The following is a 19,244-nucleotide window of genomic DNA, read 5'->3' as shown; positions in this document are numbered from 1 at the left end:
AAAATTACTAATCTTCATAAAGATTAATATTAAAATTAATACTATACTATATTAATACTGTACAATTATTTCAATTAAGGAAATCAATACTGTAACTAGTATTTTTATGTTCTACTCATTTTGAAGCGAGCTTGTAAGAAATCACATTAATTTTAATAATTAATAAAACAATGAAATAAAATATCATATTCTATTATCTACCTACGTAGCTTTTTTATTTCAGTTTAAAAGAACCTATGAAAAAGCATGCCCCTTCTTGTAGATGCTTCTTGATCCATAATGCGCCGTGCGAAAATTGCTGCCCATACTGTTCAATGATTCGGCGAGTTGCACGTCGAGGATAGTAATAATGGCTGAATGTTAGGCAATTTGCAGCGTCCCCAACGATGAAAATTGAAACGCGTTTCGATTCACGCCCCAGGGATGAGATCCTCTTCTCTCCCGTGGCCACGCCGCGTATAAATAATCGTCGATTTTAATGGGGGCCGGGCCGGAAGCGAAATAGAATATTTTTCGTCGGGGCGCGGTTAATCGCGCGGATCCGCCGGAATTATTGTTCTATCGCGATTCCAGCGTGCAACCGGTTATCGATTTATTTGGCGCGGTGCACTCCGTCCCGAGAATTATGTATTCATGGATATTTTAATGAACTATCGCCGCAATAGTCGTCCTCCGCATGCCGTTATCGCTCGGAGCTCTCTGCCACTTCGATTTAGACGAGCGATGATAGGTTTAAATGGATTCCCAAAATGTCGTTCATCGTCGAAGACAATTGGAGACATTATTTTTCCGAATTGCAGATCGATAATTCATTGGCGGGACGACTGACACTATTTTATGAGAGATTTTAGAAGCTAAAACAAGATAAATATCGAAAATGTCAAAAAACTGTATTTGTTTTTAAACTTTTAAAAATAATAATAAATTATTAATAACTACTGAGGATGCAGTTACATGTTTGACATCTGCAAGGTGTGGTTTAAAAATATTTTATAGTAAGTAAATAACTGATAACAATTTATCAAGTATTATGTATATACTAATAATGAAATAAATAAATAAATGTATGAATCATTGTATAATTGTGTGATATTTTTATATCATTAGATATTTATATGTTTTTGATGTTTGTCCATTATACAATATTCCTTGTATAAATATTTTTGTATAATCAAGTACACGAGTGTTTGATGTTAACTTTTATTTTTTAATTTTCCTGAAAACAATGTATAATATTTTCTGAGAAACTTTATTCTTGCTTTTTGGTTTATTTTCATATTTTAATATAATATTGTTAACCTCTGCCCGGTTGTATCACACGTTTTGTATAATATACATATAATATATACATATTATATCTGATAAATGAATAGAAACTTATTAGTGATAACTATTAAAAGGAGATGACGAGTTTACTTAATCAAGCAGTTGCCCGGAGCAGGTCTTAGGAACTCGGTCACTTTGGAGCGATTTCAAGCTTGAGCTTGATTATACTATCGTTGCTTCAGGGTGTTCAAGTCGTAATTGAGTTTATCGCCTAGAGTTAGCGTACTCTAAGTACTCCTGTGAAGGGACTTCCCCGAGCCCGGAAAGATTTACTTTCAACCTTCAACTTTATTCGAAACATCTGCGACGTGGAAGAGTGACGATCGTGGCTATTACCTCAACAGTTGAGAAACGACTAAAGAGTAACCTAACCGAATAACTACCTCATCCAGTAATCTTTTTTCATCTATTTGTTCCTCAAAGGCTCGTTACGAATATCTCATACTTAATGTGCTAGATACCATCGTTATTCTTTTCTAATTTGAAATTCAACAAACAAACATTATTTTATTCTGTTAGGAGAAATATAAAGGATGAATAACTGCTAATGAACGTAGCTATGAAACAAATCATAGTACAAAGGGTTTAAAGAAAGGAAATTTATATCTGTTCTATGGTCATATTTTCTTTAGACAGAATATAATAGAATTTTATTGCTTGTACAAATCAATAACGCATATATTTAACATGTTCACCTTAGCACATAAGAGAGGGTCAATGTATTTTTGTTCTAACAATATTCTCTCATAAATATTTTATATCTCATTTTTATAGGTACCTATTGTTTAATAGTAATGCATAGATAAATATGCTTCGAATGGAAAAACTAATAATATTTATAGTATTTTCTCTTACAAAATGACTCTCCCATAAGCAAACCACAAAACTTCTAATACCGTCATACGTTTCAGCGTTACTATCTTTTTTATTATGTGAATTGAAATACCTACTATATTTTGAATTTTAATAAAACTTTTATAATGCTTTTACAATAAATTTTATAATGCTTCTATAATACTTTTATAATTGATGGAATTAACTTCGATTTCAGCGTTAATATCTTTTTTATTATTTGAATTGAAATACCTACTATATTATGAATTTTAATAGAACTTTTATATTGCTTTTATAATAAATTTTATAATGCTTCTCTAATACTTTTATAATTGATTGAATTAGCTTCGGTTTCAGTAAGTAAATTATCGTACTTTGATTTGAATATTATGTTCATCATCTTCGTCACTAAACTGACTCGTTATAACAAGGCAAGTGGTTAAGCGTCGGTCGGGATTCCACGTAAGATTTGTATCGCTTCGATCGTTATCGTTGATCCCCCACCAGAGGTGCGAATTAATTAGTCGCGATCCGTCGTGCAGATTTCACGTAATTCCGTCAACGTCGAGGCATTAGGTAACTAATGACGAAAACACGAGAATCGAGAGGCCGCGCGTATATATATATACGTACAGTGAGATCTCGCAATCGACCAAGATTGGTAACGCATACGCGCGCGATCGTTGATGCACACACCGTGTCAGCCTGAAATTACCCAGGTAGAAATGATCGATCCAATCAACCGCGCGATACATATAACGGAAATGTATAATCGTATCCGAAGACGGTTAAAGACAGTCACGCGTGTAATTGATAACGCGTACGATTGTTGTTACCCGTGCACGGTTTAGTGCCGCGAAAATGATAAAATCTTGAATAAACTGCCTGTTATCCGGCGATGAATAAGTGTTGTTCGATTTAAGAACGCAATAACGTCCGGTAAAATATCGTCGATAAATTTCTGGCCGCTTGTTTTTAGGGTAATTTCTGCAGGATTTACGACGGTAACTATGAATCGTAAAAGATACGATTGAATAAATTGCGAAAGTCAGCTGTCTGGACGGGAAACAGCGACTAAGCGGATCCTGTTGCGATCTGGATGTTTTGATTTCATGTAGCATCAACCCTTCGAAGACGGATGGCTTTCAATGGTCGCGGAAGACGAATGCGGGGTCATTTCGATCCTTGACACGTTGACTGGCCGCGCCGGCACCCCATTGCCCGGCGCATGGATTTTACATGGCGTCGAGCCGGCCAATGGGTGCCGACGCATTGTATTTGGTATAATAAATTATATCACATAATATATTATTTAGTTTAGTTACATACTGATTGCGTGTTTGTTACTTCATTTTTAAACTCATAAACAGATAAAGAATTATAAATATTATATTGAACACTTTACTTCTTCTTCTAATAGAAAATTCTTTTATTACCACTTTATTCAGTAACTTATATTTTACTCCTATGTATTATTATTATTATCTGAATTTTTAATAACTGCTTAGAGAAGAAATATATAATATTAACATACACCGTCTAGAGTATCGTGACTGAAATGAGAACGTGCATTGTTTCAGCCTGTAGTTGCATGAAAGGCAGCATTATGATTCGATTGCATAAGTACAATTGCGGCACTGTGTGGTAATCAACAAATTTCGCACGGGTGTGAACATATTCATTATGTTATTTTTACAGACTAGTATCAGAAAAGAATTGTATATAAAAGTGCATTTTAAAGAGCATACTGTACCTTTCTTTTATCTCCAATTTCAAGAGAACGAGGGACTCGAGCCTGGTCGATTGCAAACAGACCCTCCTGAATCTTGTCATCATCTCCTAATCGCGAGGTTTCCACCTAGCCTCTCCAATTTTGCCTCTATTCTAGACTTTTGATTGTTATTGACTATAGAAAAAGATAGGAAAATTTCGCAAATATATTAAACCTTCTACCGTGTATCATTTCAATTACACATGTCGAATGGAGCTTGGCAGGGGACGTATTTATTTAACCGCGTATTTGCAAATTACTATGTGATCGAAGAACCGTATATTCTCGGTAATTATTTTGCACAAGTCGCCGCCAGAACTCGCGAAGGACTTAATCATCGTAGGACAGGCCAGAAAGTTCATTAGAACCCGAGGCCCTCGACCCCTAACGACGCGAGGCGGTCGCTTAGACCGATGCTCCCTTCGAACCTTCTCATCGATCCCGCTTCCGCGCGAACAATGCGCACGGAACTGGCGCGCGGAGTACCTTTTCAGAAATTCACTTTAATTGCGCGAGATATCGTGGCCGGCGTGAAAGGACGTCAGAAGCTGGATCGGCGCGGCTCAAAGCTGCGAAACGAGTGAATAGAGGGCGAGGAGGTTTGGTCGGTGTCGTTCGCCGCCGCTATCGTCGGAATGATCAAAATAATCGAACGGAGACGAAGGAAGCGCCGTGGCCCCGAGCCCGAGCACAGCCGAGCCGAGTTGAGCGGAGCGGATCGGCTCGTCGCGAAACGGAGCGCAGCCGGAGCACGCCGTAAAGTGAATCTCATTAGCGATGCCTTGATGCATAGGACGTCTGCGGGGGGCCGTCGCTTTGATGTCGAACGAACCCGCTGCCCTCGAGGGCCGCAGCACGCGGCATTATTGTTATCGCGAGACGAGGCTGTTTCTAATTATCGGAAAGGAACCGGAAGTCGCAGCCCGCGACGCTCGGCGTCGCACAGAGGGACGCGCTCTCGTTCCGAGAATATCGAGGGTGCGGGGATCCTGGGAGGTCTGCAGGGGGGGTCGGGTAAGCTTTTGGCGAAAGGCGACGAGGAAAGACAAAGGGGGATCGGCGAGGCCCACCTGTTCTTTCAGTTCCCTTTGATGAATGGTGGTTGCGGATGGTCACGTATATTGTATATGCACAACTCCCATTAATCATATTGACAGTATAGGATGATCGGTGTCAAGTATGTTACGTGTCCCAGGGCCCTCGATCCCGGTTTGTTTGGCTTTCATTAATATTCGATTCGGACACAATGCCGAATGAATTTGTTCGGAGACGCGAGTGATCGAGGAGGAGGAATATCATTTAATCGGATGATTTAACTTCTTTTCAGCTGTGACGGAACAGTTGGAATCATTCAATTTAGCCGATTAATGACTGTTAATTCAGAAATATTTTTGAAAACTTTTAAATCTGAGTAATCTCGATGTATGTTTTGTTCAACAGTCTGTTAGACTTTTGAAATATATATATTCACTTTTGACACTCGAATTAATCCTTTTGTAGATTATATTCACCTTTCTGCGCATCAAATTAACCCCTGCACAATTCATCTCTCTGCACATTTAATTCAGTCTTTTCAAAATAAAATTCATTTATTTCTAATTATTTTATACATAACCATATAAGTTCATAATAAATTTAAAAACCTTACAAAAGAGTTAATTCCTGAAAATCCTTTAAAAAGGATAATGTAATTTGTAAAAAAGTGTATCCGATTTACAGTAAAATTAATTTAGATTTCGAGAAGTTGCGTATGATCTACAAGAGAATTTTCTTCATAATCTTGTGTTGCTTCAAATAAATAGATATAACAATCGAATTATAATGTATATACTTAAACATCACAAAGTCTAATTTAAATTTCCAAAAGAACAAGTATCTAAAGCAAAGCATCTGCCGGCCCCTATGACGTCATCTAATTTGGGCCTATTAGACTACGAAAGACTCGCATGGCCCACGGTACAACGATTTCTGTTCAATTGGTTGTACGACGCGACGAGCGTGAAATAATTTGGTCGCGAAGAGGCGGGGGGGGGGGGGGGGGGGGGGGGGGGAATAAATTCGAGAAAGCTCGGCCGCGAGCACATGTCACACTGATCGCACATCCGCTTCCGGCAGGAGTTAGGCACGGCGAAGTGTACGCGCCATTATAAAATCGGCCCCACGAAAAGAAACATAATATTTATTGCCAGCTTCCGTTCAATTAGGGGTTGACACGACGCCGCGGCGAAAAGGGGACGTATTCGTGACCCATCCCCTTTCAGACACCCCCCGTCTCCGGCTTTCTCTGCTGCTTGTCGATGCTTTCGAAATCTATGTTCGCTTTTCACCCCCCCCCCCCCTCTCCTGTCCGTGGGGTGTTCTGAATTTATATATTGTTCGCCCTCTTCCGATTCGGGACGACACTCGCGAAATGGCTCAAGAGGCTTCCCCCGCACCCCTTTCGCCCGTGAAGGGAGAGATGCGTGGAGGCACGGGAGGAGGCGGAGGAGGAGGAGGAGGGTTGTAAATTGTCACGGTGCTTTTTTTCTTTCTTCTTTTCGGAAGAATGAACGGGGAAGGCCGCGACACGCTTACAGTCGGATTTACCGTTGGAAATATGGGGTGAGGTGTCGGATTTGTTGATTGAATAAACGATCGATTAAGATTCAATCGATGATAACGTGTCTAAAAGTCTGTCGAGCGTGGGTCCGTTTGACTGCAGAGTCAACAACCTTGAGTCGAGGACTGTTGTTTAATTGATATTTATGTAGGCTGATAGAGATAGAAGCGTTTAGAGTAGAGGAGAATTGAATTACGTAAGAATAGATCTAATAATAGCAAAGTATTCGTTGAACTTTGACATTAATATACTTAGGTTACCTTTACTATTCTTTGTTGAACTATGACCTTCCTGCATTGGCATCGTCGATCTGTTTATTCATGCTCGCATTACGTCAATATTAAATAAATGTCGAGCTTATATTTGATCTCCGATATGATAATTATTTATATCATTACAATTTTCTTAATAAAAAAGACAATTGATAATAATAAATAAAATAAACGTAAAATGATATACTAAACTTGGCAGTGTGTTAGTTAGTGTTCTGTTAGTTACGTTACATAGAGTACCGAAAGTATGTAAAGATTATGGTTAGTATAATTTACTGTTTATTGCGAATCGTTGTACATCAATAAATAACAATAAACAATAGAAATGCAACGGTATAGTAGCGTCTGTGTTGACCGACGAAAAATGATTTTTAACGAAGCGTAGACTAACACGAAGGTCCCATGGTGTAATGGTTAGCACTCTGGACTTTGAATCCAGCGATCCGAGTTCAAATCTCGGTGGGACCTGATATTTTTTTATCCGAATTTTCTGCCGAAATATTATCTACGGAGACCTTCGATCGATGTACAACATTAATAAATTATATTTTACGTAAGTATTTATTAATAAAATACCGCGATAATCGAGCGCAACCGATCCGACCGCTTGGCAAGATTTCAATGTCGCGTTCTTCGGACGGCTACGATTCGTCTGTGTATCTTCCGATCGCAATATTGTAATGCGTTTTTGTTGCTCGATCATTTTTAATGAAAGCTGATGAAAAGCGACACGTCAGGTCTCACGTGTCAACGATCGACGCGACTGCGCGTCTGTACTTGTCCGCGAGGATTCACTCGTGTCTGCCGCTTAATCAGTAATTATATAACGCGCGGATCCATCGCCGGCTTGATCTAATCGTGATAAATCATTTATTATACATGCAATTCGATAATTCACGGGAGGCGTTACACGGGCCCCGTTATCGCGGGCTTCCACGAAACCTGTATACGGGTCGAGTCCGCGGCTTGACGCGTCCCCGGCTTATCTTCAATCTGTGCATTGGCCGGCACTACCTATCGTGCCTTCGCGAATCAAAAATGCATCAGAGTTCCAATTACGATAGGGGGGGAATTAAGGGTTACCCGCGGCGATGTTGAAACAGTGTAAGTAATTCTGCTCCGATGACAGATTACGCTGCGCGCAAGCTGTCATTACGAATTGATTAAAATTGAACAAATTATAGACGCGGGTCCGGGAGATGTTTAATAAGCAGCGGACGAGTCGTGTCGTCACGCGGTCACTTTTGCACTTTACGTAATAAGAATATATATGACTAATGAGATGGTGGAGATTGGTAGTGTCGAATCCGACATCATAAATTATTCTTTGCCAGATCAACGTGTTACACGATTTTCTACTTTCCGATCGGAATTTCTTTCATCTACTACGAGGGTGTGGGACATATTTCGTTTTGGCGCTTTATTCATTCCGTTTGTAGCGGAAAGATTATCGGTTAATTAATTATTTACTTGTGTAGAATTGTAAATAATAGATAAAAAATTATTTTAATGTTTTTATGATTCCTGTATAGGTAAGTATATTTTGTTAAAGGTTAACTACAGTCCTAAACATTTTAAGAAATTAATACTAATTATTGTGTGATTCATTGAATCAGCTCATACCATTATCATACCAGAGTTCGAGTTGACAATGAAACTAATGTATGTATTACATTTCTGAAATGGTTCTTTTACTTATCCGCTCAAAAATGTGAACATCATTTCAAGTTATGAATTTATGCAAGTGATTCAATATATGTTGTCCGAAATCAATTTCTAAAAGAATAAAGATATCGAGTCAGAAATATAAAGCTACGAACTTTATACTATCGTCAACGAAATGAAAAGGACAACAGAATATTTTTATCATTCGTTCAGCTCGAGAGACAAATTATACGTTTCGCGGAACAAACCCTGCATCCTCGTCCACCGGTCAGGCATCAAGAATTACCAATTCATGTGACAAACGTTCTGAATCCGGCGGCTATACCGCGCCCGGCCTTCATCGATCATAATCGCAAAATGCCAAAGCGAATAGTAAAATTACGCAAATTACGCGTTCACCATTCCCGGTCGCTTCTTCGCACACGCGAACACATTATTACCACGCGTTTCCCGGTATCAACATTAATCAAGCCCACATCCATCCGATATTTCCGTCGATGTTCCACCATTCAATTCGCAGCGTCGCGACGCGTCGCGCCAGTACGAAATCAGAGCGAGGTGAACCCGTTTCGACGAGACCAGCCTCTGTCCGTCGATTCCCGGCCGTGAAATATACGCCCGCGTTTATCGTAATCTCTAACCGGGCAAAATGGCCGACGCGAATTTTTATTCGCCGAGCCCGCCGCGGCTCGTCGTTCCGCGGCGCGCGTAAACAGCGGCTTTACGATTCCGTCGAGACAGCGTATTGTCAGGTGGGCGGGCCCGCTTGTCCGTCCGTATTCACCCCGCAGGTGGCCATTTATACAGGTTGCTGCTAAATAAACGTGCCTTTTTTTTTTCTCTCGTCGGACTTTAAAAAGTAATTCCCAATGAAAAGTGCCCCTGCGAAATGACCTCCCCACCCCTCTACGACTCTCGCGGGCGGAATTGCGTTTTTCATGGATACGGGTTTAATATTTTCGCGCCGATGACCGCCGAGGTAACCACGCGGTTTTAGTTTGCGATTATTTGTTTAATGCGAGTGCTTCGTCGAGACCGGTGAAGCTACGCGTTTCTTTAAAAAAATCATAACCGTCTACTAACTAGAAGAACGCTTTTATGGTGTCGTAATTGCATGGTTTAGAAGCATTCTGTTGCAATCTAATTGAGAGCACTTTATTCTGAAATGAGAAGAAAATTACGCAAATAAATAGAAACATGTAATACAATATAACATATAATACATACAACACGCAAATAAATAGAACAAAATCTGTCTCTTTAACACACCTAAGAAACATTAGAATTTCGTTGAAGCACCTATGTTTCTATAACCCTTTTGCAATAGCCTATAAAGACGAAGACATTTCATTAGTATGGTAATATTTTGTTTCGCTCGCACGAGATAAAATGACTGTTGCATTTAGTTCAGCACCGTTCTTAGAAGTTTTCTTAATATGAACATGACATGGAAGAAGAAAAGTTATAGACGCAACTGAATAAATGCATTGAGGATGTAACAGAATGTAACTAAAACCTCGAATCTTGACGTAAATTGGAAACATTAAAATTCCTCTAACAGCCAACAGACATCTTTAATGAGGATTTAAATTCATATTATTAAATGCATTTACGCGACACATTTCTTCGGATGGACGTCATAATGATTCGAATCACGTTTAAATCGCGTTGGAAGAATTCTAATGTTATCTATTTATAACAAGAGTTGATGAAGTTTTCGTTACGTTCCAATAAATTTTGATGCAATTTTAATGTAATAAATTTTGATGCAATTTTAATCTAAGTAATTTTGATGCAAAGAAGCGTGGTTTGAACCATTTCTGTATAGTTCATTGACTAAAATAAAAATCTAGAAATATATATTTACTAGAACATATATATTTGCTGTTACAAATCTGATATTTCCAAGAACGATATAATGTTTCCTCCATGCGATGCGTGTCCGAAGAACATTTTTCGAATTCGATTTAAATTCTGTCCAGGCGTCTAATCCGATATCATAAGGAAATGGATTGAGTGAAATATGGAAATAGCTCGTAAACATAGGAATTTAACACGTGGAAGAGCAGAGAAACTCGGATAGCGCGCCATTGCTGGAATAAATGTCTCGGAGAGGCGGGAAGAGTTCGCTTTTTTTTTTAAATGCGGGCATGAAGTACTATATGTACTTATACGCGCTTCGCCGCCTCGCGATTTTTCTCTCGGCTGGCTTCCTTTTCTGAAACACGGAGGTGGACATTAATGGTACTCGTTTATGCCGGATCGCGCGTTGTTTATTGCAGCTGCGCCCCATTCCCGTACACATTTTTACACGCCATTAAAATTAACACGATGAGGCGCGCACTCGATGCACGGAATATTAATCATTCGCTCTATACTAAACCGCAGGCTTAAACGGAGGAAACATTTGCTTGTTCATTGCTTGCAATTTAACACCTTCCTGTTATATGTCTTCATTCCTGCAAAATATTTGTTTGCGTAAACTCGAAAGTTATGACTGTAGTGCATTGATTATAAGTAAGAATTAGTAGTTGGCGAAAAAATATATTTAAAGTGCAATGCAAGATCAACTATTGTTTCGTTCCATTAGGTTTACAAGACATATAATATATTCGATTTTTCATATTCAATAAATTCAATAATTTATATTCTATTTAAAAACACTCTTCTTTCTTTGAAAATAAATTATTTCGGCAGGAACTCGACTTACTCCTATTCTATTCTTTCAAAGTACAAATTACCTACATGTGCTGCAATAAATAGGATTGACTTTCTTTCTTTACTAAATTTTATAGATTAAGAGTAATATAATAGATACTTCAATGATTCTGAATTACGATTATACATTATTTTATCACAGGAAACGCAAAAGTGACAACTGCGGAAATTTCACTAGATTAAAACGAAATTATGATTTCAATCGCGATTATCGATGTTCGACGAATTCGAAATCCACAGGTGTTGATGCTGTTTCTAAGATATCGGCGAACGAATAATCGGTTATGATAACCGACTTCGATGCTCGCAATCGGCGGCAAATGGGCCGTGTAAGCGATCGGTGGCTCATTAATCCCGTCTGAATGGCCGGTTTCGTGGACCAGATTCTCGGGAAACGGTCCTGGATAGCGGATTCGGGGCAGACTACGACCGGGGGGCTTGGGGGGGGGGGGGGGGGGTCGGGACATTTTCCTACGATCGTTACCGGAAGTTCATCAAGATGTGACAACGCTACCGTGAAACTCTCGCGCGCTCGTAAAATACTTTCTCAATTTAAATTCGAGCGAGACGATCCCTTGGAAGTTTCCGGTTAACGAGCGGAACCCCGTAACTCAGTCGGACGATAAAATACCCCGGCGTAATGACGGAACGTGTAATCGAGAGTCACACGAGCCATCGTCCTGACACTTCGCCCGCGGAATTGCATCGTCCGCGGATAGGCGTTCCCCGAGCCCAGACGGTATCAAGGACGCTGCCGTGCCGCGCCGGAACTCTGTCGCAGACTATTCCGTTACCGCTGTCTGCCGGATCCTCAGACGAGGGAAATTCCGGCGACTGGGAATTTCATTCCTCGACACTTTTCACTTTTCGCTTTTCGCGAGTCTCGATTGCCCCCTCATTGATTGATCCTCCTAAGGAGACAGGATCCTGGAATGTGCGAACGCAAAATAAGTCATTTTTCTGCTCTAGTGCACGACTTTAGTTTTTTTTTCACGTCGCTTTATTGAGATTGATTTTCTCTAAAAGGATTATAAAATGACTGGGAAAGCAATATTGAACAAAGTATAAATTTGATTATTTTAATCATTTATATTTTTCGATTTGCTCAAGCCTTTATTGAAATCGATTATCATTAATTGAGTCTTTTAAAGAGAATTCGGTTATTGTTGTTTATTCTAATCGATAATTGGCATTTTTATTCTTTTCTGCAATATTTCATTGTGAAGGTTTTCTGAAAAAGAATTATGTTATGGCTGGAAGAAAAATTGACTCTCCTAAACAGAATTGAAACATTGTTAGAAAAGAAAATTGTGCAACATAGAGTAGATCTCGTATTGTGTCTCATAATTGGTAATTTTATTAATTTAAATTAAGATTTATATTTCAGAGAAGTTAACATTGTTGGGGGAAAGAATAGTAAAGATAGTATAAAGTCGGTTATTTTATTCATTCGTAATTTTCATTTTGCACAAGCTTTGCAAAATGCAAAGAGAATTCAAACATAGTTGTGAAAGAAAGTCACGTAGAATATACAATAACTTTTCTATACTAATGCATGACTGACGATTTTGCTCTTTTCCACGATACTATATCGGACTTATTTTCCTACACAGAATGGCGAGAATGCTCGAGAAAGGAATAATGAACAAGGTACGGTGTTTTGTTCGCGGCGTCGAATAATTGGTCATTCTATTCATTTCCAATTTTCGTTGTGCAGAAGGTCCAGCGAAATTGGCCTTCATTGTTTGATTTTTCTAAAGAGAATTGTGACATTGTTGGAAAAGAAGGTCGTATAAAATGCAACGGTTTTCCTATTGTATCTCCATAATTGGTAATTTTATTCTTCTCCGCGGAAAGAATGACGAGATTGCTCGAAAAATGTATAATTGTTCTTTAACCGTAAAAAGTAAACGTAACCGGTTATTTGTTGCTAGCGAATAATCGAATAACGTCGAATAATTTGTATCGAGTAATTCATTTCAAATTCTCGCTTTGAACGAGCTTTTAGTGAAATTGACCCCCATTGACCGATCCATTTAAAGTAAATTAAGACATTGTTGGGAAAGACAGTCTTATACAAAATACGGTTTTCCTTTTTTCTCATAATTGATATTTTTTTAATTATTAATATATATATATATATATGTAAATATATTTTTTTAAATTATTAAATTTGAAAAATTAAAAAGTCACTCAGCATCTATAATTACCAGCATTAGAAGCTATACGCTCGCCATTGAAACATACAACTTCGCGCCGATCAGTGTCCAAGAGCTTTTAAATCTTGATTATACTATCTTGATTATAAGATTCGATTTATTTATGTTTTCTATTAACTGATTTAACTGTTACGACTGATCCACCTATGTTAACGTTCAGCTAATTTCCCAGAAAATAACAACAAGTGAACCAAGATCGGGGTTTGTATAAATTCTCGAAAAAGATCCACTAACGGCTAGCGTGACGCTATACAGGGGTCATAATTCTTCGCGTTGCCCTCGGCCAGCAGATTCTAATCCAGCTACGGGTCCCGAAACTCTGAGCGTGGCTGTAAAGCGGTCTTCCGAGAGGCGGGCTCTGTCTTATCCGCGAGATAGCGAGACGATTCTCGCTGAACTTGAAGGGGGTCCCGGGCGCGGGGTAGGGTCTCGGCGCAGAGACATTAAGCCGCGACTCGATTGGATAACAAACATTTTATCGCGTTTAATTTTGAGAGCGGTGCTCGCTCGGGCGGCATTAAAGTTTAACAGCTTCTTCGGCAATAAATAATATTATGCACGCGAGGCTGCCCCCCACCACTTGCCTCGCGGAGTGTGCCGCGGGGGCAATTAAATAAAATGCGATACCGTTCGAGTTATGACTGGAATCTTTATGGTTTATGGCCGCGGCGTATTCCTTAAATCGGGGCATAAAGTAACTTCGCCACCCCCGTCGTTTATACGCCGTCACTTTTACCGACAAAAAAACGATCGTCCCGGCTTTTTCGTTTACTCGGAAATAGCTTGGAAAATCAGTCGGTTCCGTTCCGGTGTGAGGAGTTTAATGCGAAAATGAACCGCGTGACGTTATTTACCCCACTTTTCTGTATGCAATAACTACAATATCGAGAACATACAGGTATTACCGAAAATTACATTCTTTACCAGATCTCTTCTACTATTCTAAATAATATTCTAATATTTAAAATTTTTCAAATTTTTTATTTTATTCAGCTTTTAATGTATTTGATACATTTTAATGAAGAGTCAGTTAGCTGTTACAATCTCTTTGAAAAGTGTGCAAGTTACTGTATTATAGCAAACAACCAATGAATGAACGCTCAATCAAACCGATATATTTTTACACGATGGTATCTTCAAGATATCTGTAGATAAGTAACACTACTAACTGCAGTAACGTTATAACAATCTTTATATTTTCATATAACACGATAAATATTCCCTAAGTGCGAAGTGACTATACTTGTAGTAGACTATACTGGTATATATATTGTAGTAGACTATACTAAGTATAGTAGGCTATACTTGTAGTTGACTATATATGTAGTTGCTCAAACGATGGCACAGAAATAAGTATAATACCGATTCCCACAAACTCACTTCTGTTAACCCACTCACAGAAGTAGGGTAAATGCGTTTTCCTAATTGGTAGAAATTTACAAGAAATTTACAGCTGCGATTTCAAGGAAACCAGAAACTCGAGCCTAGCCTCACCTGTCGTCCCCCCCCTAGTCTCTTCAATCTTGTTTTCATTCCAGACTTTCGATTATTATTGGCTAAATTAGCGCTGAACTAGCGCTAAATTAAACTTAGGTGGCGCTATCGACCGATTCTCCTTGCTCCTTGCATGATTAGTTTATTGGTCTTCTCATTTATCAATATAAGTAAATTTCGAAAAGTTGTAGAAAAGTGGGGTCTACGTGTGTGCAAATCAGGTAGAGCGAGTGGGACACCCCCTTGGCCCTCGCCAGAAATTGTGTCATCTTTCCAGCAAGCGACAATACGAAGAAACACGACCGCCTCGAAATCTTGCAAATTCAAATGAACAACGCTGATTCGATCTGCCCCTGAAGTTTACGGATCACTTGAGCCGACGATAAAACCGACGCCAACCGAGAAAGAGGCTCGCGTTGCTCATCCGTGCGGAAACTTTGCATATTTTTAATGGCCGAGACCTCGTGGGCCAATTTCGCCCGTTTCGCAGTAAAGCCCGAAAATATTCGAGATTTACGGCCATCGCGTCAATTATAATTCCTGCGATTCGAAAGCGGCGCGGATTCGAGGCGTAACCCTTCGCGGCCCCGTGACACACCCTCGAACTTATATCGTAAAAACGATATTAGATATCGTCCCTCTTCCCGCCGAGGGGCCCGCGCGAAAGGAACCCGTCGAGGGAGGAACATTTAAATAAGACGCGAAATTTGTTTTTGCCGTAGACAGTGTGCGCCGATTATAAAGAAAGACGGGGCGAACACCTCCGAGTCGTAGCGTCGCAGATGGCCCCGGAAATGGCTCCCTCTTCCGTATCGAATGATTACCGTGATGTAGCGCACAATGTCGCAATTTAACTGCCTCTTAAAAATTGTTTGTCTACGAGAAGGTTTAACAACGCCGTCTTATACGATCTCTCGTTTCGTTCCCTGCTTTTAGTTCGCCTGCTTCGATCGTTTTAGGCGGATCTTAATGTACACGCGAAAATGTCATGGCCGATGAAGAGGGAACGAGGAAAAGACGCGGGGTCTCGATTTTTTATAGAAAAAAGTGACAAAGGATAGACAAAAAGGAACAAATACGCGACGATTCCAGTTTTGTTTTCCAAATGATTTTTTTACTTACAAAACATTTACATAGTGGACACTTTGAAATGAACATGTTGCAATGTATAAATATAAATCGAAGAGACTTTGACTATTTTATAAATTGAAGCTTCGTTTCATCGACTGTTGTATAATAATTATAAATTTAAATGATTATAATTTTGAGTAAAACAAAATAGTTACCTCTTTAGCAAATTTGTTATGTATTGATTTAGAAAAACATTATTTATCCTTCTACTCCACTTAGTGCATATCTAATACATTCTATGTTAATCAAAAGATATATCATAAGTTGTCAATCTCCTTTTAGTCTCTAAACTGTATAGCAATGGAGAAACCACGTCGCTATTCCACCAACTGATAACGCAAGCTTCAAGGTTCATGTCGAAGAGTTTTGTAGCAAATTGCAATCCTTGACCCGCAATTTTTATTCGACAAGCTTTCATTTCAGTGACAAGAAACACTTGAAAATATTACATGAAAATTCTAGAGACGCTGCTTTTCACATATTCCGCTCGCTGTTTGAAAGTAAGTCTCGGTCCGACTTTCTTCCTTTCGTTTATTATACGGATAAAAATGTGCTACGTCGATGGTATCGATTACCTAAATACAGTTCGAGGTCAGTACAAATATTTTATCGCGATCCTCACGACCCAGATTTCGAGAAACCGGGTGAAACGAAAGTACTGGAAACGGTTTCGGTGATTCCTCTTGTTGGACCATGACCTGGAAACTTCTATTTGTTCCCGTTTTAGGTAGGATAATATAAAGGGTAACTGGGAAAAAGTCGGTCGCGTAAATGGAGTTGCGAGGAAATCTTTCCGAGAAGTGGAACCCGAATTTCAAGCTGCGAGATTCTTATCTAATCCACGAGCACATATCCAACTACGGAATTTCCATTTGCGTTAGAAGCAGTTTCTTATCAATATTAATCGATGGACTATAAATCATTATGTAGTCAAAATGTATCGTGCAATGAATACGAAAATGGTAAGCGAGAAATATGCAGGAAATATGCTAACGTTAAGAAAAAATACACACACACACACTGATGTTAAAAAAAAATCGTTCATGAATTTAAGGTGATGTAGTGGTCACCGAGCAGTCATTCTAACTACTCTAATTTATTATAAATTCTTGCAAAGAAGTTCACTGACAACATGGGATGTGAAACAATACGTAACAAGTTCCGTTGTATGCAAAATATATATGCAATATAGCGAAGATGTATTTCCATAAGCATCCTTGTTTACTAATCAGACACTTATTGTAGAGTAAATACAGAGTATGGTTTATTATATGTACAGTGTATCATAACCGGATAGGGGTTGATTCCACGTAAAAAAGAATAAGTCGAAGTACCTGTCCAGTTGTATCATAAGTTACATGACACTCTATGTATTAGATATACAAATTAATTTATAGCCTTCTTTTGCAAATTTGTTCCCTATTCACGAACAACCAAAGAATAATTTCCTATTACTTTCTAGGCATTAAGTGCCTCTTTTAAGTAGTTAATAAATATCCCACCCATGTATTAATTTATACAATGTATAAATGTATAAATAATTTATACATGTATATAAATCATAGATTGGTAATTTCGACGTATTTTGAACGTGAAGCAGCATAACGTTCAGTCGTCCATGTTGGATTCCGTAACCGAAAAGCGGGCGTACACCGTGTTTACATCGAATGGACGCCACCGCACAATTTCCTTTACACCGTGAAAACTGTCGTGGAATCTGCAAGCAGGCGGACGCGGATCGCTCATTAAACATTCGTCTCTCATTAAACCAGAGTGCGATCCAGCTCCTTAATTCGGCGATGAGGAGTAATTAAGCGGCGCGACTCGGAGTGGGGGAGACAGAGAGCCGAGGGGGCACTTTGTTTCGCAGTAAACCGGGTTTAATGACTTCATGTAAAAATACCCCATCGACTTTACGATATAGCTTTTCATCCCCTCCCCGCTCACCGCGCTACCGCTTCGGCACCAGCGTACGGGTTTGTCTATGCTCCGTGGAAATCCTCGCGCTCTCCTCCTCTTGGGGGTTTTCGGCTACGGCCATAATTTTATAGTTTTATGTAAACTGTATCGGGCCATGAAACACGGGAAGCTACGATGCCTTGATGGTGATTGGCGTGCACGGCGAGATAGAGAGAGGATTCCGCGGGGTATAAAAATTTCACGATGCTCTCGGCACCGGCCGGCTTTGACACGCAATTCTTTTTTGCCTGTCGCCTCGAGACGTCGTAAATAAGTGATAACTGTATCGCGGGGTCTGGCGAAACGAAAGATTAAACCGCATTGGTCGCGATCGTCCGTGTCGTCAGTCGCCAAGGTGTCGACGCACAGTAATCGATTGTCGTCATTTTTCTGAGAAAAGTCAACAACGTCGAAGACCTTACAAATAAATGTACCAACCGAGCTTTTCATAAAGCTATCCTGTTTTCTGTTGATTTTAACAAATTTCCCAATAATTGAGAAAAGTGTATGCATTAATTACGATAAATAAATGTAACATCTGTTAAAGACAAACGTGAAAATATACTGATTTACAGATGATAAAATGTGTAAGAAGCCTTTCACTTTTTAATCGAATAACGCTAAATAGATTTTCCGCTATGGATCTGACGTTACGTTTACCATGAATTCGAGCACACCCTGTATATCGATTAAAGTTGAAGAAATCTTTCCAAAATCGAAGCATTCTGAATGTGTCAAACAACGCTTATCTTAAAAGTTTATATATAAAATATTGTACCGTAAATATTTAAGTAAGAATTGTAGTCAACAATAAGTAGACTGTGGAGTTTTATGTAGAATAAAAATTAATTACATTAATTACACGAAACAGAAGTCAAATAATAATAATTCCTTTCAAATGAATAAGCTGAAACTTGACATACTTAAACACTTTATACCTGGTGCTACTTTAAATGGTACTCATTCTGGTCATAAATGCATAGAATTTGTAGTCTAGTCATAAATCATAATAATGGTTTAACAAAATCTTATTCATCGAAATTCGCATTGTGACAAGTTTACGATAGAAAGTCCTATGTTAATTTGGTGTCATTAGTGACCTCAATATTGTATTTCTATTTTTTAGTGAAAGTATAATTATCTATATTTTTATTATTTTATATAATAGCCAAGAATAGAAGAAAGTATGAATTAAATATAGTAAATAAATGATGTGATAAGTAAATAACAATATGATAAAATATAAATATAAAATA

At 38.9% G+C, this 19,244-nt stretch overlaps 1 non-coding gene across 1 annotated transcript; it reads left to right on the top strand.

Annotated features, from left to right (window-relative positions):
• The first annotated feature begins 7,198 nt into the window (after positions 1-7,198).
• Positions 7,199-7,270, top strand: Trnaq-uug (transfer RNA glutamine (anticodon UUG)). The gene has a single exon. It is a non-coding gene; the product is annotated as a tRNA-Gln (tRNA).
• Positions 7,271-19,244: the final 11,974 nt, after the last annotated feature.

The sequence above is a fragment of the Augochlora pura genome, chromosome 10 (assembly GCF_028453695.1).
Source record: "Augochlora pura isolate Apur16 chromosome 10, APUR_v2.2.1, whole genome shotgun sequence".
Classification (NCBI taxonomy): Eukaryota; Metazoa; Arthropoda; class Insecta; order Hymenoptera; family Halictidae; genus Augochlora; species Augochlora pura.
This window is presented reverse-complemented; position numbering and strand designations above follow the sequence as displayed.